We start from the raw sequence: 22,488 nt of genomic DNA, 5'->3' as shown, positions 1-22,488 counted from the left end.
CTCAATACTCCTGAAAAATAACAGACCTACTATGTAAACTGAGTAATAGATATCTGCAGGAGTAGGGGGGAGAGGGTTTCCTGGTATTGATAAACAATGATAAACAACAGAAGACCTTACTTAGTTTAAAAAGGCCTGTGCTTCAACCTCACCAAGCATCCCTGAGGCACTCTTACTTGCCAGAGTTAGCAACCCCACCTCTCTTGTTCTACAAAAGGTTAAAATCTAAAACCAGATCAATAAGGGTTTCTGAGCAGCACCTACTGTACCACTAATGTGCCCGTGAAGTGACCCTATCAAGCCATTATCTAGAAGCCACCAGTTTCTACTAAAACACTGGAGCCAGAGCAGTACTTGCTTTGATACTAAGGAACAGAGCAAAGCAACATGAGAAGCAGATACGATTGCAGCAGACCTGAGGCAGCCGGGAAGCAGCACACGTACACTGTTACGCATGTCCCACAGGCTTTGCATCAGCTGGCTCTACACTCTTTCTCTTAGCATCTCAGTGAGCAGATGCACATCTGATTTAAGAGCCCATTCCTCCCTGAGTCATATTTACATCTCTCCCATCTCCACCACTCTGGGTGTAAGCATGCGTGTATGTGGGGGGATGTGAGAGGGGTGTTTGCTCTCTGACAGGATCATCATAGCTCCTCTGGTCTTGACGGTCTGAGAGGGAAGCTGTTTGTTTCAGGCAGAAGAAAAATGCATTATTTAACTCCTATGTCAGAGAAGCAGTCTGTAAGATTGTGCCTCAATTTTGTCCTAAGACCCTGTTTAATGTCTCTTTATGGATTCTGACATGGTGAGCTCATCCTACACCTACAGATGCTCTCATTATGTAAGCTTTCCCTTAAGCAAATGTAAGGCTGAGGGGAGGAAAGTGCTCCTTGTTGCTCCATTTGGCTCCAACAGAGCTCTCCAACATGAGGAGAGGCTATCTGGTTTTTGATAATGATAATTTTTCCGAATCACTGTAGCTCCTTTTATTTCACGCTGTCACTGAGGAAAAGTCAGAGCGCCCAGGGCTTTCCACCTTTGCCTGTCAGAGCATCGACAGGTTACAAAGATAATACGTGGTTGTGGTGTGCAACCTTAAGGTGAACCCAGGAAAGTGGCCCTTGTTATTCCTCTGGATATATTAGATGTACTATAACGATGCATTATAAAGCAAATCAAATTACAAAAACGAACCCTATCCTTTGGATAAAATTCTGGGAGTGAGCCAGCACCGCAATTATTATCTTCTCTAGCATTGAATGTTCTACATAAGTGTTTGGAAGATGTAAACAGGACATAAATCTGAGATTGGTTCTTCAATCTGTCTACAAATAACCATGACATTATATATAAACTATACTTTACAGCATATATGCTTTCTGTTTAAGCAGTTAAGGAGTGTATCAGACGCTACGATAAACAAAAAAAACTGAGCGTGAATACCGATAAATGCAAGCCTTCCGTCTCGGAAAGTCTCCGCTTATTTGATTAAGTTAGGTGAAAAACAGAGCAGTCATGCTTGTAGCCTTTCTTCCTTTTCCCTTTCCTCTCCTCTTTTCATTTCTAATGCGAATCGGAAGTCTATGTGGAGCAGCCTGGCTAGCCCCAGTGTAACCTCCCCATCTGGAAGGGGACTAACCAGCCTCGGGGCTACTTCCAACCCTTCCCAGCTGTTGGGTTGGGGTTTTGTTTTTGTGGGCTTGAGAACGCATATTTATACAAATGATTACCATATCCTCTGCCAGCTGTTGACCCTGCTCTTGTCCCGGTTGGGGCATGGTTTTCATTTTTAGCGGCCACAGACTGGAACTGACCCTGATAGAGTTAGCACGCTATGCAAACAGCTTTACGCGCTATTCTTGTGACAGTTCAGACAATGGCTGCACAGTGCAATCCGTGGGACCGGTGTTTCCCTTTGGGCAAATGTCACCAAATCCAGAACTGGAAGTATCAGTTGAAAAAATAAATTCTGAGATTCACTATGTTATGGAATAGCTTCTCTTCAGACTTCCCTGTTTCAGAGAGAATCAGAGCAGGGCTCTGTCAGCTGCAACAAATGATACTTGTCCATGTGTGAAACTGAGATATTCTTAAGATGGACCTGCAGTTGTAACTTGTTTCTGTATTTTGGAGAAGGAGAAAGGAGTTGAATCTATGTTTCTGGTATCACTGTCTAGCAAGAAAAAAAATTATATCCTCATTCCTTAACAGGACACAAAGATAAAAATTGGTCTAGGTTTTGAACATTACTGCCGACTGTAAACACTGCTGCAAAGAGTCAGATCACTGCTTCTGCTCAAAGCAGTGAGGGCAAGTCCACGATCAAGTTGCACAGAGCTGTAGTCACTGTGAATCAGAATCCTCTGAAACAGCTTTAGAGAAAATACTGGGGAGGGAGGGGGCCACAAGGATGGGAAAGAAGTGTATAATAAATATTCCATTAGGGGTGAATTATCCTGGACGGCTTACATTTTATCTGTAGTTAAATGGGAATGAGAAAATAAATAGCCCATCTCCACAACTTTCATATATTGTCCTTTGGCCGAAAGTACAACTGACATTTATGAAGAAGAAAGAAATGTAATTAAAAGTAAATCTGTTAGTGCGCACCATGAGATCTACCTACAGCAAAGGCTTACAGTATTTGTTCATTCTCAGAACCATTCGGTCACTGGTGCCACTGAGAGTCTGCAGGAGACAGAGAGAATGCTAAACTGGCTTGTGACAGAAGGGCAGCCTTCAGCTCTTTCCTCCTCATTTCCCAGCCTGCAGGCTGACTAGTCATGGCTGAGGGAGACTGTCATACACAACGGTACTTAAAAATGTGAACCCCATCTTGGAGGTCAGAACAGCTGAGAAACAGGGCGGGGGTGGGGTCTGCTAGAAGGAAAGTGAAGGTATTTCCTGACACAGGCATTTCAGTCTCTGAAAGCAATCCAAAAGGAAATTTAGCTATGAGTTAAGAGGCACATACTCGGTATAGCGTTAAACCCTCGGAAGTTTGAGGTCTGGAAGTGCTTGAAAGGCAGCTCAGAAGTCTAGGCCGCTCTCACAGGAGACAGGAATTTTATCTGTTGAGGGAGTTCACTGATGGGATCTTTGAAGACTCTATGAACTCTGATTAGCTAACGATAAAGTTGGTCAAACTCCAAGGCTCTGTTTTCTTAATCTAACTCAATGTGTTCATAATAGTGAAGAAAAGAAAATGACTCTATTTGCTGCTAACAGCAGAACATGCCTCAAAATTTCCAACCACAGCTATAAGCAAATGACATTGCTTGTAGGTCGTTTTCCTAAGGTCAGAATTTAAAACTTCAATGTTTTGGACCCTTTGTTATTAATAAATTGGAACAATGTCTATCATGTGATTTTATAGTGTCTCCTACTTTTCACTCTACTAGTTGGCTCTAATAATCTTTTGTCTGTGCTCATAAGACCTACTATGTGATTCCTTTAAATAACAATTAAAGTATACATTAACTACCATGCCCAAGTTCCCCAGATTACTCAGCTTCTATTTGTTCTGAGTATGTGTCCATTGTCATTAAGCATCCCTACATCTTCCTCATCATTTATGTCGTAGTTGAATAAATTGTAACACTGAAGTTACTACCATTGTTATCATAACATTTGAAGTTAATCATCAACATAATTCTATAATCTGCTTATCAGTCTTTTTACACTTACATTTTCATGCTGGAGTTACCTTTCAAAGATCCTCAGCAGGTGCTTGAGTAGCACTGAAGCCCTAGCCACCTAGAAGGCTGCAGCAAGAGGATGACTGGATCCCAGTTGCATATCAGTCTATGAGACAAGTACATACATAGCCTCACAAAAACAAGACACACAAATGGTTTCTTGAGAAAGAGTACAACAGTCATCAGTTCTTGCCACTGTATGATTGAACTGAATGATTACATTAGCAGGGTATAGAACCACAACAAAAATTCTTTATCAATAAGTCCAATATATTGACAATTTGATAAGGACTAGGGTTCCTAACACTCACAAAACCCTAAGTCCTGTCTGTCTGTCTGTCTGTCTCCCCTTCTGTGAATACATTCATTTCAGGACTGCCCTCTAACAAGCTGTACATTAAGCATTGTACACATGCTTAACACATGCACTTATCCACGAGGTGAGATGTGCATTCTGCTGAGATTACATAGAGAAAGGAAATCACCAAGAACAATTGTTAAAGATACAAATTCAAGTAATCAAATAAGCTGAGATCTAAGAGGAAGAATGTTGGCACAAAGGAGCAAAATCCACTTAGTTCTTTCACAGGGTGACCTAGACGTTCACAAAGTAGGCATTGTCTGCAAGTTCCCTTGTAAGGAGATAGAAGCAAATATAAACAATTCAAGAAGCCTCTTACCATTCAGACAGCTTTCAAAGACAAATGAACTTTGGAAGTACATTTAGAAAGAGATGACCCCCTCCCTGCAGAATAGTTAGAGGAGCTTCTCTACCTGTCAGGGCCCCAAAAGAATAGGTCATTGAAGTTAAATAGCAACAGGAGCTGCCAGTCTAAGAGCTGGAGACTATTTAAACTGCGGGAATAGAGAGATGACCGTTTTGGGCAAAGACACTTGAATTAACCCTGAAACTCTGCTCTGCACTGGCTGTTTGTGCGACAGTGAGAGAATGTCCAGAACGACAACTGCATTTGTGCACAACGCATCCAAGAGAGGAAAGGTTTTAAGCCTGAGCGTTTCTACTGCTCCATGGCCTATGACAAATGCTAGGAAGGGATTTGGATGGAAAAGAAAAATGTCTTGATAAAAACTCAGGCCAGAAAGGAGAAAAACAGCCTACAACTGGGCAAGATTAATTAATTTGGCATAACACAAAATAGGAAGAAATCTGTTCAGAAGAAAAACAACAGCACAGGCAAGAAACCCCCACAAACTGCTAACCTCAGGTTAATAGCAAGTGACCCATCTACTCTTAACCTCAAAGTCTGACCTCTTGACCCACAGCCAGTGGCCCTGTTCAGAAACATGTTGCCACCAGAGTAAATAAAAAAGAATGTAATGTGTTGAAATTGTTACTGCTAATGACAAGTGACACACACTTCATACTGCCAACAGCAAAATCATCAATAAATAGCCAGGAACATGTCAGCCCATGGTATCATTTCCTGCCCTGGGTTTAAAAGCCTATTTATTTATCATTGTGAAAGGAGAAAAGCATTCTCTTCAGCTCCAGGAACTGAAAGATGAAAATTTTTCAGACAGAAAAATAAGGGGAAATATCAAGGGCGGCTGTGCCGGCAAGCAGTGCTTCTCAATAATTCCTATCTATGCTCTTTGTAGAGGCTCGGTCCTTTCTAAAGGACAATGACAAGAGACTTCCACAGACAGCCCAGAAACTTTTCTGAGAACAAATGCAAATCAGAAGCACAGGCTCAACACTGGAGGCTCTGAATGGCTGATATCAGGAGTATTTTGAGTGACTTCTTAACATATCTTAGTGAAGGGTCTATCCTTATGTCCTGATAACATTTCAAATCTTAAGAGTTGGTTATCAAGTTGAGTCTGCAAAGAATCCACATGTAGAAAGCAAAAGCCAGAACAAATAAGGCTTGTTTCACTCATCCCAACCCCAGCCAAATGCACACCATATAAACACTTCTAGAAAACATTCAAAGCAACAAATAGAACAAATTATGAGCACATCTATGACTGAATTTAGACAGCAGAAAAACCCACGGACAAGTAGGAAAAGAATGAATTGTAAACAGAGCTGGCTCTGGGCAACAGGGGAAAGAAAGTGAAAATACAGGGACAGGCAGCTATTTTAAATAACATACAGCTTAAAACAAAACACACTTATACAATGTGTATGACTCCATAAATAACCCACAGTACATAACATACTAGAATGAAAAAAGACCATCTCTCAAAGTATCTGGGTAAAGGTGTGTGCGTTCATGCATACACACACACACACACACACACACACACACACACACACACACACACACTCACACACTCACACACTTCTGTCTTTCTGCCACATCACTCATCAAGGAATACTAGTAAGAAAAAGACAATATAGAGCCAAACTGTGCATCTGTGAAAGATGTTATTTGCTCATTCTCTGAGATTTCCAACTTGAAGGTGAGATGGAAAAATCAAGCGAATTTGTTTGGCACAAGGCTAATACTTGTAGTCAAATGGAAACAGAATAGAAATTAACCACAATTCAAACAGATGATACTAATTGTGTTTGATTGTAAAAGGTAACTAATTTTTCACCCAGGCATATAATTTTTTTTTACAAATATTTGTTTTAAAACTTCTCAAGAGTCAAAGATGCTGTGACATGCTTTTAATTGATTCGTTTTACACTCAGAGGGAGGATAACAGTGATTTGTGAAAGGACTTTTTTCCTTGCCTTGCACACATCTCTCATTTGTCCATCTTAATTCAATTAAAGGAAATAAGGACAGTTTGACCGATGAATGAACCATATTTTAACTGAGGACACTTCTATTTAAACTGGACTGTATCAGCCACTGTAATTGTCAGTTAGTTACTTCCGTCCCCTAACTTTTGTTTTGCGAGGTCACAGCATGGTCACAGAAAAGAAGAACATGGTAAGATATGGATCCGTACTCCATCCATTTGCATGTTCATGTTAGCTACTCGAGAAGAGAAAACTTCAGGGAGTGATTGCTACCTTATATAGAGAAGGCTCAACCCTGACCACACCAATGCCCTTGGAAGCCAACTCAATAGTCCTTAATTGGACTTTTGGTGATAACTCCTGCTGCTACAGCACTGCTTTTTCTAGACTTGCATAGGAATGAAATTATACATATTATAGTCCTTTATGTGTATTTTTTAATTTTAGCACAAATGTTTGAAACTTATCCACATTTATGGATGTATCAGCATCCCTCCCCTTTCCACCTATGCATGGATCGCACCCAGGGTTAGGATACTACATCCTTCAGAGCTGGAGTTGACTAGTTCATAAAGAAAATCCAAGGTTATAGGCAAGGCAGGTTCTGAAAATGTGAGGACATCTGGAACTGTCAACAAGGTGTTACCCAAGACTACATGAAAAGAGATTATATTTAATACTTAATTTAATTTAATACTGTGGGGACTGGTTGTATTCCTTACTGATCAGACACAGGCAGACAAACCAATATGAGATAAATAGTTAACAGAGTGTCTGGCCAGAGTCTTGAAGGAAGCAAGCCCAGTCTCTGCTGTGGAAAACCTGAGTAATCAGTCACCTTTATATGACACCCTTCCTCAGAGAACAAGAGCTGTCCATTTTCACGAACAAACTGTGAAAGGAGTTTTTATAATTCAGAAATGACACAATAATCGCCACAGAAGATCACAAGAAAAGTGATGCTGCATCACATGTTGTTAGGAAAAATAAGAGATGCCACGAGAACGGCTCCAGTCAGAGACTGATAGCACCACAGGTGGGTAAGGTGGGAGCATCTCCGGGGTTTTGAATGCCATATCTTCTTTTAAAAAATAGCTTTGTGTTTTCTTGAGTTATACGTATCTAAATGTATATGAATTTGTACATGAGTGTCCCTGCTAGCTTCAGTCACACACTGAAAATATCCCACACTCAAGGATGAGCAAACACTCTGGAATCTGTACATACCTGGATTTATATGGAAGCTCTCTTCCATAGAGTCTCTTCTTGGGTAACACCTTGCTGACAGTTTGGGATGTCCTCACATTTTCAGAACCTGCCTTGCCTATAACCTTGGCTTTCCTCACCTTATTTATTACCTTATTTTTTTATGAAACCTTTAACAAGCGAGTTCTGACTGAGAGGACAGTGTCTGCCTGAGCTTAGGTCATGAGACTGGGAATGATTTGGCTTCCAGCCCTCCAACAATGCTGTCCATTATGTTTTTCTGAGATCAGCTGTTAGCTCATGAATCCATAGATTTAGCTGCTCTTCTGCAGTTCCATCAAGTTCTAGACATTTTCCTAACATGTCCCCCTATGGTCCCATAGACAACTGTCAAATATTTTACAGATACTTTGGACTCACTAATATCTAATCCACAGCCAACAGTCTGAGCCTTGTCTACACAAAGGGGGATATTAACACATGTATTTTATACACCTATTTCTGAATTACAGAAATAAGGGAATTCCTCACTAGTTTGAAACTACATGGACCAGAAAGCAAAGTCATCTAAATATCATACTAAGTCAAGGTCTAGTCCATGGCTCTAGCAAGGCCTTTTGCTCTATTGTTCTGAGACAAGCTCTGTCTCTATTCATCGCAGGCCAGCCTCGATTTATAGTCCTCCTACCTCCAGCTCCTAATCACAGGGCTAAAAGGGAATGCCACTGTGCTTGGCCATAAAGAACTTGAACCACGTGAAAGCCAAAACACGAAAAAGGAGATGTTAAACGTTTCTTTTCTAAAAGCAAGATACTACACGTTTTTAAATGAAGGAACATTTCTTTTTGTAAATGTTTAACAACAATTAAAAACCCTAGAAAAGTATCTAACAGGAGAGGGCTCAAATAAAGTTATTTTCCACCATAGGATCACAACTAAAAGTTCAGCAGGAGAGAAACAGTGACAGCTCATCTTCATTGTCAGCCTGCCTGGATCCACAATAGCTAGGAGAGAGCCATAGTGTGTCAGTGAGGCGTTCCTGCATAGATTTACTTGTGGAGGGAAGTCCTGCTCTGAGTGTAGGGCCCCAGACTGAATATGTGAGAGGAGGTTCTGGGAAAGCCCCTGGACACCAGTGTTCGTCCACTTTGGTTCCAGCTTTTCCCAGACAGGAGTCCTGGGGCCATGTACTATGCTATACCTTCCCTGCCCTGACGAGTTCTATCCTCACACGTGAGTCCAATCGAAACAATCTTCCCTCTAGATGTTTCCTTCAGATTATTTGGCCATAACCTTGACCACAGTAATTAACAATTCCACTACATGGGAGATATGTCCTTGAATAATGAATGTAACTTTCAGTGTAAACTCACAGGAAATAGGCCATAAAAAGAATTTTGTCCTTTCCCCCTGAACTGATATTGAAAGCAAAAGGAAAGGAATTCAGAACACAGCCTACAAATTCCAGCCAAATTTAAAGGCCAAAGACGCTAAGCTGATGGGGTCTGAAGCACAAGTCAAAAATGCTATGATGGGCTCTGCACTCTACAGCATGGGAAAAGCCACAAGCAGAAGACTAAAATGGTATGGTTCTGCAGACAAAATGTCTGGGAAATGACCAGAGTGACAAACAGGGCCAGAAACCCACCCAGTGTCTGCCCAGGGAGGGGCAGGTACAGGGCTTCTTGGCATATGGTGTGAAAGGAATGTGCTGTGTGGTTCCATGATGCTGAAAGGTTATGTAAAAACAAAACTGTATGCTCTCGGTGCTTATTATTATGTACCTGCAAGAGATTATTAGAATAAAATAAATATTAAAAATAAAGTAAAAAAATAATCAATGAGGTGAATGGTCAAAAACAAACAAGAAAGTCCTTCCTCCCTGAGATAAAGTCCCTCAGCAGACATACTCCTACTTTTCTCACACATAATAATACAATCTAAAAAGTTAAATCAAATCATCATTGACTAGGTAAAGTTCCTACTGTTGTCAACATTAAGACACAGGGTGAGGTCCCGGCCTCTAGCATGTCTGTGGACTCTATCCGGTTATCTTAAAATGATGCTATTGTCTCCTGGAAACAGTGTATCCCGATGAAGGAAGCAAACATCTCCTGCCACCCATGTTTCTCACTTGCTACCAGACACCTGTTCTTCAAGTGACCTGCCAATCAACCCTGGGATTCTCTGAGAGCCTTCCTTCCCTCCGACTACATTGCCCAAGTGTAAGCTGGGTTTGTCTCTACCTATTGGCTCCCAGTGTAATATAAATTGGCTCTGTGTTTACCATTTATGGCAGCTTGCTGGCTGAACAGTTTAATCTCATCTGTAAGCATAATTATTTTCTGTCTCCCAGGATTTTAAAATATGAAATACTACATCATCTCCTCAGACTCCTCATTAGAAAGAGAAAAGAGAATACTGAAAAGCTTGTGGGATTAACATAAAAATGTACACGAGCTTTTCTGAGCTCTTAATCGGTCTTTCACAAGTCCCTCACACTAATAACTTAACGATATTTGGCAAAATAGGGAACACTCAATCTTGTCTCTGACTTCATATCAATGCTGGGAATTAATTACGCAGAAAATGTGTGTTCATGTTTCACAAGAAATTCCACCCAGCCACAGCTTGCAGGTCCATGTTTATAAATTATGATGTAGAATACACAAAGGGCTCTACAGGAAATGTGAGCAAATATTTTCCTAGAGGTCTCTAAAGTTAGATGTGATGATACCAACAGGGCAGGAACAAGGTAGGATGTAGGCAGTGATACTTGACCTGTCTAAGAACAGAAACCAGCCTGCCCAGTGGAGGCCGTAAGGATATTCTTGGGGTAATGATCACACACGGCAGTCTCTGCTTTTCCATCATGCAGGATGATTTCTCTAAAGCCAGTGGTGGGCAAGATGCCACTAATACTCCCATAAAGCCCTACAGCACTGGGAGGAGAGGCGGGAGAGGGGTTGGGGGCAATCAAGCTTACAGACTAAGCCTCAGTAAAGCTACAGATGAACACAGCTCTTGGTGTTTATTAACTCTTCTAGCTCTGAGAACTCCTCCCCCAAACTCTCTGCACCCACACAGAGATGTCTGTCAGGGGTCTCAGAGGCTAGCCCACTTCAACTTTCAGCTTCCAGGAGCAGAGTTTCCACTGAGAATATTTCCTCCACCCTCACATGGGGCCGGGAAGAGCCTACTAGCTTCTGCCTCTCCACCTTAGATCATGCACTTGTTCAGACAACACAAATACTCTACCGACAGGCTGATGTCTGTGAAGGAAGGGTAATATTGACAAAAATATTCCAGATTAAAGAAAAAAGAAAAAAAAAGCATTTTTTCTCTGTGCCTATAGGATGGGGAAGGCGAGCAGTGAAATAAAACTAAAGGCAGAGATAATCAAGCTGGAGTAACAAGTCACCAGCTGCCTCAATGCTGCCCTTACTTCACCACCCCATGGTGTTTTGGAAGGGTTGATTTATACATACATAAAATATATATGTATGTTTTAAAATAACTTCCAATATTTCCGGTGGTGACATCTAAGCCATGCAGTACATTAAAACAAAATGAGCAATTTATTTCCAGCTCTTGAACTCAACTCCAGGAAAAAAGGTATCATTTAAGGCAATTATCACCTGTGGACCCATAATAAGCTGCACTTATTCCTACTTATAGCTTCGGCCTCCTTTTGTAGATTTATTTAAACATCATTTATTATTTTTACTTTTTGATGTCTTAAAAAGCCATACTGAAGTCAATACATTTGGTGATACTAAGTCCTGGGAAACAGTTGTCCTAATGTCATAAAAAAGTCACTTCACACATTTTTGATAAATTATATTCTTTCATCTTACAACTAACTTAAAATTCATGTAAATTACCCAGATAGACAAAACAATGTTGTACTGTAACAAATTTGTCTTGTAACGTTGTTAAGCAAATTAACTAACAATGACTACAGCTTCACAATCATAGCTCGAGACAGATAAATCTGTGCTGCACTGACAGTGGGCACATGGAGCCCTAATAGCAGAATACTGGCATAGCCTGGCTTCTGTAGGATAATGACCCATCTCTACATTCATAACAACAATCTCATTCATCATAATTCACATTAAAAAAAAGAAGAACTCAAGTCAAGCTAATGGAGGAAATGTGTGAAAAGTGATTGGCTGGGGGAAGTCAGAACGCAGCTGGAGGGTCCTAATTGATTACACTGTGCGGCAGCTCGGCCTCCTGCCTTGGGCCTCAGATCTTCATCTAACTACATTTCAATTGATTTTCACTGATAGTCTTCTTTTTTATGTCTCGGGCTTAAAGTACTAAACCAATAAAAGGATAAAAGACTTTGCAATTACAGATTTCAAAACACAGTGTCTGAGCATAAGACATGGAATACAATAGTAGATGGGGTAGGGTGCTCACAGAGCAGAGCCTGCACATTTGGGGGAGTAATTGAGAAAAATGACTGGAATTTATATCTGCATTTGAAGAGTCCAAAGCAAAACAAATCGAAACGTTCAAAGACACATGCACAAGAGAATGTACAGACAGAGGGCAAAAGTTTACCCATATCCTAATTGTAATATGCAGAGATTATTTTTGTGTTCATCTCTGTTTTTTCTTGTTTTTGAAACATACACATCCCAGGATGGCTTTAAATATTTCACTTGCCTCTACCCTTTGAGTTAAAGATTTGGGTACATATTGCCTTGTATAAGAGCAGGTGCCCTACAATGCCTGGAAGAAGAGATCCAGGTGGATGGGAGAAAAGTGATCTGGGTGCAGGAAATAAACCCAGGTCCTTTGGAAGAACACAAGTACTCTTAACGTTGGCCATCTCCAGCCCTCAAACACCTATACTAATTATTTAGAATTAAAATTCCTGTAGTTTTAATTGTTCTCTGGTTTGCTATCAAGTCAGGCACCATGGCTAGACACTACTTAATATAAGCTGAAATACTCCTTGGGTCAGTTGGTCCAAAAAAAGCCTCAAATCTTAAAACAGCATTCCAATTTAACGGATCTAATGTCTGTATTTAAAGTGTACAATTTACACATATACACCACTATAAAGATAATGAGCATGCCCATGGCCAAAAGCTTCCCTTAAGTCCACAGCAGCCTCTCCCCTGTGTCTGTATCCAGGAGTCATTCATCTGTTTCCACCATCACAGATTAGTTACCTTCTTCTAGTACTTCACAGAAATGCAACCAGATAGCACATATCCAGGCTCCTTAATTATCCGAGATCCACTTATGCTCTTGTATCCATCTCAAGTTCTTTCTTCAATACGAATATCAAAGCCCAAGACCAGCCTGCCCCAAACCATCTCAAAAACATCCCCCCAGCCATTTTCATTGCTAAGTAGTATTCTACTTTATTGGTAAATGCCAATTTCTCCATCCATTTGCCTTCTCATGAACATCTGAGTTGCTCCTGTTCTTAGCTACTACAGACAGACCAGATGCCACTCTTTCATGCCCCCTATTATCCTTTGGCTACAGACTTGGATACGTAATGGTTAGCATACCTACAAGGTACATGTCTAATGTTTTCAGACATGTATAGGGCTGTCTGAGTAGCATATGGGTAGAAGATACATTTCACATATGTATGAGATCCTCAGCACAAATGAATGAAAAATAAATGAACAAATATATAAATATATAATATATATAAAATATATAAATATCAAATAGCCACAAAGTTTAAAAATGCTATCATCAATAAACTGTCATGAATATCTCAGAAAATAAAACACACTGCCACACAGAGAAAAGCAGACTTAGGTACTTGGGGGTTAGGTTTTCTTTCTCTTTTAGTTTTTTTGCTTGCAAACTTTTTGCTATCAGGAAATAATAGCAAACGCTGTCACTTATTGACAAGGGAATGAGGAATGTGTGCAGGTTTGCTGGCATTATCATCCTTTCCTTAAATGCTCTGCACACCAGGCTCTCATCCTATAGTTGGCTGGTTTGCTTCTGCTGCTGTTATAAATGTAGTGGCCACTGTTCTCCTCTGACGGGAGTTTTGCATAGGCATCTATTCTGCATTATAGTTTGGATATAAACTGTTCCTCACCAGCCAATGCTTCATATGCCCAGGTGGGGCACTATTTTGAGAGGTTGCTAAAATTTTAGGAGCTGGGGTTCTCATTGAAAAGGTGGGGTCACGTGGCACAATGCCTAGAAGTTTACATCCATGTTCCTCAGCTTCTCACCCTTCTGTTTTATGTGCACTATAAGGTGACCTAAACTATCCTGCCACCATATGATGGTCTGGACCCCTGCAGCTATCAGCTAAAGTAAACCAACAATTCCTCCCCAAGGTGCTTTCAGGTATTCAGGCTCAGCGATGAGAAAAGTGCTGTGGACCTAAATCCTTAATCAGATAAGCAGTTTCTCTCAGTATTTGCCTTGTGTTAGTTATTTCTTCCAGGTAAACAGAGACATTATTTGGTAGAAATATAAGTTAAACCAGTACAGAAGCACCATGAAAAGAAGAAATACTTCATCACTTGTGAAATGATTCCAAACACATCTGTTACCTGAATGACATGGGATTTGCTGTGATATAAATGGGGGTGAGGGGTGGGAGTCGGGGGCTGTCAAATATTCCTCTCCAGTATCATGTCTAATTAGACCACTTATGTGAGTTACTGGCCTTAAGTGCTGGCTTCCAAAACAAGTATAAACCCAAGATTCCAACAGAACACTGAGAGCTTTAGCCACAGAGGGCCACTCCGAGGCTTTCAGCCACCTTCCAACTCATCAAGAGATCTGATATGCTTGGGAGCCACATGGCGCTTATCAAACCATCTTTGCCAAAGACTTCTTGCAGCCTTCATGTCCATGGAGGCCTGCTACCATCCTAATTGACCAACTGGATTTTAAAATTGGAGGGTAAATGAAATTAGGACTCACTGTATGGCTTAATGTGCCTCATCTATCAGCTGGGCTCCTCCTAAGACTTGTTCTCTTTATTCTGCCTTCCTTTGAACACAGAAAGAAGAATCTATTCTTATGGCAATAAGCTAAATGCTCATAATGTCTTACTTGGATCATCTCCTTAAACATACAAAAGCAATACCACAACTGCATACATATCCAGAGAAAATGAAATTAGTGTTGAAGAGATGTGTGTACTCCCATATTTGGGGCAGTGCTAGTTCCCGCAGCCAACCTAAGCGCCCATTAATGCTTGGAAGGACAAAGAAAGTGTCCTCAACATGGATGAACAAAGAAGACATTATGCTAAGTGAAATAAGCTGGACAGAAAGATAAAACCACCTGATCTTAGACATGGAATCCAAAGGTCAGAGAATCAAGGAACATGGTGGTTATGCTGATTCAGGAGGACAAAGTTTCAGGCAGCATGGTAACTGTTAATGCCGTATCAGATACTGCAAAGGTTTCCATTAAACACACAAAGTCATTCTGCACAAGTGTGCCATTCCATTACCAGTGGTAAATCACTAGGAGCTGATAACTAACACACACACACACACACACACACACACACACACACACACATCTTGATCTTCAATTTAGGTTTTTAAAATTTGGTCCTAGAGATTGAACCCGGGGTCTGACAACACTGAGCTCACACTGTCTCAGTGAGCTGGTCACCAGCTCCTATTCTAGCCTTAAAGACAGGAGCTGAAGCCACCTTGGGACACATTTTCTCCAGTTCTGCTTCACTGTATCAGGCAAAGTTTACATTTTGTTTTCATTTACATTAAGGTAAAAAAAAACTTTTTTGGTCCTCAATTTTATTTTCACTTCACTGTGGTCTGGGAATTCTTTGATTTACTTGGCTCAGGAAAGAGGTTCCTGTGGAAAAAAAGCCCGTGTGTCCCTCAGAAGGACATGACCTTGCTGATTGTAGTGAGATTTTTTTTCAAATTAATTAATTATTTAGTTGTTGTTTTATTTTTGAAATAAAGGTTTCTTCATTAGGCTGGTGACTGGAGTTACTAAAACATCTTTTCTCCTTAAAATTTTGTTAGTCTAATCAAATACTGAGAAAAGGACATTGAAATCTGATAGTAGTTAAGCATTAACCTAATTTTATGTACAGCTCCATGAGTTTCCCTTACATTCTGCAGTTATGTAAGCAGAGCACAGACACGCAGTACTGACATGCTCTGTCATGGGCTGACATCTTTGTAATTATGAAGTGCCTCCTTGTTCTTTGATAATAGTCTTAATTCTAAAGACTGTCTTTTAAATATCACTATACTTGCTTTCTTAAAATTGGTATTAGCCCATACTCCAGCCTTTCTATATCTTTTCCCTCATTTTATGTAAGTAAATTTCTTACAGAAAGCATATAGTTGGATACTAATGTTTTGTATCCAACCTGACACTTCTTGTCTTTTCACTGGGAAGTGAGTTTACCTATATGAAGTGTGGTTCTTTAAACAGTTGGATCCACATCTGCCATCTTGCTGTGTGTTTCCTCTGTACATAAGCTCTGTGCTTCCTTTTTCTCTTTTTATACTCTTTTCAAATTAAACTTTTGAGTAATATGTTTGTACATTGGTGTGTGTGTGTGTGTGTGTGTGTGTGTGTGTGAGAGAGAGAGAGAGAGAGAGAGAGAGAGAGAGAGAGAGAGAGAGAGACAGAGAGAGAGAGAGAGAGAGAGAGAGACACACAGAGAGAGAGAGACAGAGAGAGACAGAGACAGAGATTGCATGTGTTTAGGTACCCCTGTAACGTGTTGGCTTATGAGCCTCTATCCATACACTGGTGATCTTTCTCAGAGTTATAGAACACGTATGTAATTTACCAAGTCTTTTGTGGGATATATGGAACTATAGACTGTATGAGAAGTTTACATACTTCATCATTAGTTTAGATCAATTTAATTATGATGTTTTCCTTCTAAGTGGCATTAGGGAAAACTGAAAGAAATTTGGGCCATTCTGTGACATAAACCTTCTTTCTGACATAAACCACCAAGTTTTCTATTCTGGATGGTGTGACAGAAATGAGAGCCAGTGAATGTATCCTCTGATATTCTACAATAAGAGTTCTCTCCTAGGCCTTCTCTCACATGCTGACCCATAATTAGTGTTCAGCTGAAGGCTGCAGTATCCTATCTGTGACTCTCTTCAGCACTGATTCTCAACCTTCTTAGAATACTGTGACCCTTATACAGTCCCTCACGTTGTAATGATCCCCAACATAAAATTATCTGTTACTACTTCATAATTGTTATAAACCATAATGTAAATATCTGTCAATTCTGATGGTCTCAGGCAAGCCCTCTGAAAGGGTCCTATGACCCACAGGTTGAGAAGCACTGTTCTAGAATCTGCATGAAAGTCTGCTCTCCCTAGGTTCTTTCCCAGTTTTCTTTTACACACTTTCCTCATGAACCTGTAGATACCCCGGAACACCAGTTTCCCTTTGTCCATTCAGGGCCCACTTAATCTAATTCACATCTTAAAGGCGGGTATGACTAATTAACACCTAATACTTTCCGAATCATTATATCATATGAGTATCTAGTTTTTTGTTGTTTTTGTCTTTTTTTAACGAGATGGAAAGGCAAACCCCATACCTGCACTTGCTGAAGGTCTTATACAGTTCTGTATATAAAGCAATAAGTGCTTAGAAAATGCATAGTAGTAATTTCCCTTTGGAAAAACTACCATACAAATTGGAAGGAGCAAAGTTCACTATAAGTGAGTGAGACCAGGAAAATATCCACCACACAAGACTTCTTGGCACAACAGCATGAATACATCACCTAGCTCCATTACTATTTCCCATCACTCAAACAGTCTTTAACATGTGTCTAACCAATGGGGGAAAAAACGTTTTCAGATGCTGGACTTATTTACAAAGATTAGCATGGACAGTCTCCTACAATGAAGAATGCTTAAGCAAAGACGTCAGATCACTTAGCACAGTTACCTTATCGAGGCACAAAAACAAAAAGCTATGCCTCTATGTAAGAAACTGAGCATACATATAGTAACTATTTTCATTCTAGATTTTAAAAAAAGTATTAAGATTATATTATATCATATTGCTTAAAGTGAAATACTTCAAACATCATTTAAAAGTAGACTTATTAGCAAATAATGTCAAAATAGTTTACTATTTGAAAAGAACAAAAGTTTTAGAATTATTGAGAAAATATATTTTTAGTGGTTTGGTGTTTACATTTACTCTAAAATATATTCCATTTTAAGTGATATGTTACCTGAAAGAACAATGGGGAACTCTGTATATTCCTCTTCAAAAAAAGATGAATTTGAAACACTGAATTAGGTCTAAACCTTATCTAACTTTACTATAAAGGAAAGTATTTTCCTACACATATACCTTTGAAGGTGAGATTGTTCTCTTTTTTTTTTTAAATTCAGTTGTGAACAGTAAGAAACTAGACAAAATGGCCAGAAATCAGCTAATGTTATTATAGGTTGTTCGGCATCTGACATATTTCAAGACATAAGTAAAGGGAACTTAAGTTGTTCCAAAAGCATATCATACTATAATTGCAATATAAGGTATGAGAGGCTGTATTTACAATGACCATAAGCCTTTAGAAGTTAATGAACTGAGACTGACCTTGATCACTGACTCAGATCCTACAGCACAAGGCAGTACCTGCTCCCTTGCCCACATTTGCCAACCTTTGCTACAACAGTAATCAATTTGCTGTCTTGATCTTCCAAGCATAGCAGGCATTTTTTGATCTACCATAGGCCTCAAACTTGTGGCCTAATTAAATTACTGAGGAAAATAATACTCTGGAATTCTAGAGTTTGGCAGGAGGAAAAACTTAACATAAATATTTGAAAGAGTGAGAATATTAAGATCTAATCTTTGTATGTTCAAAGTTGCTGTTAAAAAGAAATTAATTTCCATTTGATTGCTTTCTAGTAGAAAATGATACAAACTCATGGAGAAGCATGGTGGTTATAGACCAAAGGCAAACATTATGGGAAGGGAGAGACTGAAAAGGCTGCAGAAAAAAAAAAAAAAAACCTGGTGTAGATACAAACGGACCCAGGGCTGGTGTCAGTGTCATCAAAAGGAGCTGGCTGTGTGGAAGACCCAAGTTAGAGAGAGGAAAACAGGAACCTGGGTGGGCAGGGAAGAAACCAAGTGTGGAAAGCCAAGCCTAGCAATGAAACAAGGTGATGGTGAACTCAGTGTGAGTTAAGTTCTTCCTGTATAAAGGCAGGCAGTGTCACATTATACTAAAAGAGAGGGAACATGCTAAAGAGTTATGAAATGAGTTACAGCAATTTTTGGAAAGTCGGTTCTGGCAACAAAGTATGCACGACGGTTTAAAGAGAGACAGAAGGCACAGGAGACGAGCGGGGCGTGGGGCAGGGTGAAGAACATAAGCGCTAAAGAGGAAAGAAACCAACTGGCACGCCTCCTGCCTGTGTGTCCCTGCTCAGGATGTCCCCTGGAGAAGTCCTAGGCCTCATAAGCAGAGCTGTTCTCACCTCCGGACTCACAGCACCACTAAGATGTGCTCCTTTGTGAAATACAGTCACGGTTTACATTTGTTTCTTCCTTCCCCAAAAGCCTATTAGAATACAAACTATTTACACTGGGGAATTCTTTTCATAGAGCCTACGCCCTGATATCCTCGGCGCTGCAAGAGGTCCTGAAGCTAGCCAGTTTAAAAGTTTAGAAGTTTAAAACTACTCATAGTGATATTCAAGTCTCAAAAATGGAAGATTCTGCAGATAGTAGAGATAGTTCAGGAGAGGGGCTGAGAATGACTTTTTTGTCGGTGGTGCTGTCTTTACCCTTTTCTTGTGTGTGTGTGTGTGTGTGTGTGTGTGTGTGTGTGTGTGTGTTAACACCTCTTGCTTAGATGCAAATTATTTACTAGCAGTGCAGTATGCTAGGCTATTTCAATATCTAAGTGATGCAAATGCCTTCGTGCCTTAAGTTGATAAACATACACTATCCTCACTTCCCACAAGGTGAAGAGTACAGTAAGCATTTGACAAATATTTATCTATTTCACAAGATGAATGCATGTTCACAGGGCTGTAAGCTAGGAGACCAGGCTCTCTGGTGTAAGTACACTCTTACCTAGTGGGTGGGAAGAATGACTTTGTGAAAGATCTCAGTTACATGAGATCCTTTATGTTGTAGAAATATGACACAGAGGATTATAAGGCCTGGGATGTTGATATTCTGCCAGAAGGAGCTGGAGAAAAGACATTTTTGTTTTTGCAAAGAAGGAAGTAGCCATAATGGAGAAAACTTATCACTTGGCTTCATAAGGAAACCAAAAAAAAAAAAAAAAAAAACCAAACCTAGGAATCATCCTTCCCAGCAACCTGTCACTCAGTACCTGGGCTAGTTATTTAACATCTTTAAACCTCAGTTTACTCGTCTATCAAATGCACTTTCTGTCTCTTTGAGTTCCTTCAACTATTATCACTGGAAGTAATGAGAGTAAAGAGTTCTTTTTAAAATCATGCAAATGTCCTGGTGGGCACGAAATCATCCTGTGGAGAGAATTTTGGCTTGTCAGGGGAATTCATCTAATTGCTTTGAATCCCAAAGGCTTACATCTGGGAGAGAAAATTCTAACTTAAGCACATTTGTTACTAACAGGACTCATTTTGAAAAATCCCAGGTAAATGTAAGGAACTAGCCTGCAGAGGAGTGAGACCCAAGGGCAAAAACCATTACTGTGTGCATTCTCCCAGGTGGCACAGCTAAAACACCACCCACAGAGAACTAACCAGGGACTAGTCATTCTGACCCAAACACCCATAGAGAACTAACCAGGGACTAGTCATTCTGACCCAAACACCCATAGAGAACTAACCAGGGACTAGTCATTCTGACCCAAACACCCAGGGTGGGGACCCTCTCTGTCTTTCAAGACAGGGTCTGAGACTCAAGGCAGACCAAGCTGTCCTCTAGTAACAAAGATCCTCCCACCTTTGTCTTACAAAATGAGTGTCCCATTGCCTGCACAGAGTTGTGGCACAAGCCTTTAATCCCAGGCAAAGGCAGGTAGATTTCTGTGAGTTTGACAGCCAGGGCTGTCACATGGAAAAATCCTGTCTCAAAAAAACAAAAAGCAAAACAAAACAAACAAAAGAGTATATCATCACACTGGACCTAACAGATGTTCTAATTGCATATATGTGGATACTAATTCACAGAAACTAGAAAATGATGAAAAATTCTAAATACAAAAACCATACTGAGTATTATGTAATTAATACAGCTTTAGTGATGTAGATTACACTTCAGAATCCTGGTATCTCAGGTTACCCATGCATATGATTTCCTGGTGCCTTTATTGCCTTGTTTTAAGTTCCATAAATTCATCAATATTAATGTTTTTCCAAAGTCACCATTTTGTTGCTGGATCAATTGCCAGACAATATGGACACACTGACTAAAACTTATTTTTTCCTGTCTTTTATTTGGAACCTGGATAGAGTATTACTAATTTTTAAGTCCCACTCTCCAAAGGACTCCGGAACAAAATAATCTTAATTGAGGACTCAGAAGAATTCCCCATTAGAAAGTTATAAACTGTAGTTATGTCTTCAAACTTAAAAAGTTGAATCACTCAAATATTAAGAAAATAAAAGATACCCCCTCTTTTCCAATAGTTAAGGAGTCCTTAGTAAATTTAGTGCAGAAGAAAGTTTTACTGAATACTATTTACATTCTGTGTGGTGGTAATTCACTCACACAATGGAAACACTGAGCGTGGCAAACCCATTTACGGCACCGCTATATTTCTAGGTACTCAAAAAAACTTGCTTAACCAATATAAGTAGAACAGTGTGATGGGTGTGTCTAAGCTCAGGGAAGTGTCCAGCACTTTCGAAGAGGCTCATGTCTACATAATGTTAAAGAGGGATTCTAACACTCCTTGGTTCCACTGATGTCCTAAGTAACAAGAAAGCAGAGGCACATTAAAAGCATGAACAGTACCCTCTCCTCTGGCATCCCACAGGAGCCCTTCGCTCCCACCCTACCCTGGCAGGGCCCTAGGACACACCGTCAACTGCACAAAGAAACAGAGCCCTGGACTGGTTTACTTATTATTTGTCTTTCCAACACAAACAGCTGAAAGCTGCAAAATGCTATCAGAGAAGTCTGCTAAAATAAATGCAGAGTCCAAAAAACCCAATGAACCATACCAGTAAGGTCTATTACTGGGATGACCCTGGTCACCTGCAGCATGGGAAAAAGACATAAACAGTCTGTCAAGAAATCTCCAAAAAGACACAGACTAGTCTGCCTTGCTGTCTTTTTCGACAGTAAAAGCTTCTCAAAAAGTGTTCATTTGTTGGGGATAAAAAGAGGCCTTCCTGGCAAGAACACTGGTAGCACCATTTCTAAGCTCCCTCTGCCGAGAGTGGCTCTCCGCCTGCTGCACCCTCTTGGTAGGGCTTCCCGTTCCCAAAGAAGTGTACAGGCCCCTGGACCAGGCATGGCTCTGTATGATTTCAGTCACATGACCAGGAAAGTCACTAATAGGAGCTTCATTTTTACCCAAGCAGCAATAAAAATGGTACAGAACCAGGTTCCAAGTTTCATTTTGGATGGTAACTGTCTACGTACAGATCTAACTTCATACTCTATTGGACACAGCCAGTCCGTAAACGTAAGTCGGCTCTGCATTAAGCTGGCTACTGAACATAAATTTAGGGTTTCTTAGTAGTGAGGATAAATTTAGTTATGGCATCAAATGTGTGCGTTTCCCCTTCTGGGAGAGAGAGTAATGGAATTGACTGTTCCCGGCACAGCAGAAAATGCTACTCATATTTTTCTAGCCAGGGAAGGCAAAACTGATGTTTCCCAGCACAGGCAACTAGTTAACTATCAGCTGGGAGG

General features: G+C 40.2%; 1 protein-coding gene across 7 annotated transcripts in view; it reads right to left on the bottom strand.

Annotated features, from left to right (window-relative positions):
* The window catches only part of BCAS3 (BCAS3 microtubule associated cell migration factor), a 435,283-nt gene that overhangs the window by 153,314 nt on the left and 259,481 nt on the right, over positions 1 to 22,488 (bottom strand). The gene's annotated exons all lie outside the window — the stretch shown is intronic.

This window comes from Micromys minutus, assembly GCF_963924665.1.
Source record: "Micromys minutus genome assembly, chromosome: 10".
Classification (NCBI taxonomy): domain Eukaryota; kingdom Metazoa; phylum Chordata; class Mammalia; order Rodentia; family Muridae; genus Micromys; species Micromys minutus.
Note: the sequence above shows the minus strand (reverse complement) of the source record. Positions and strands in the feature narration are given on the sequence as shown.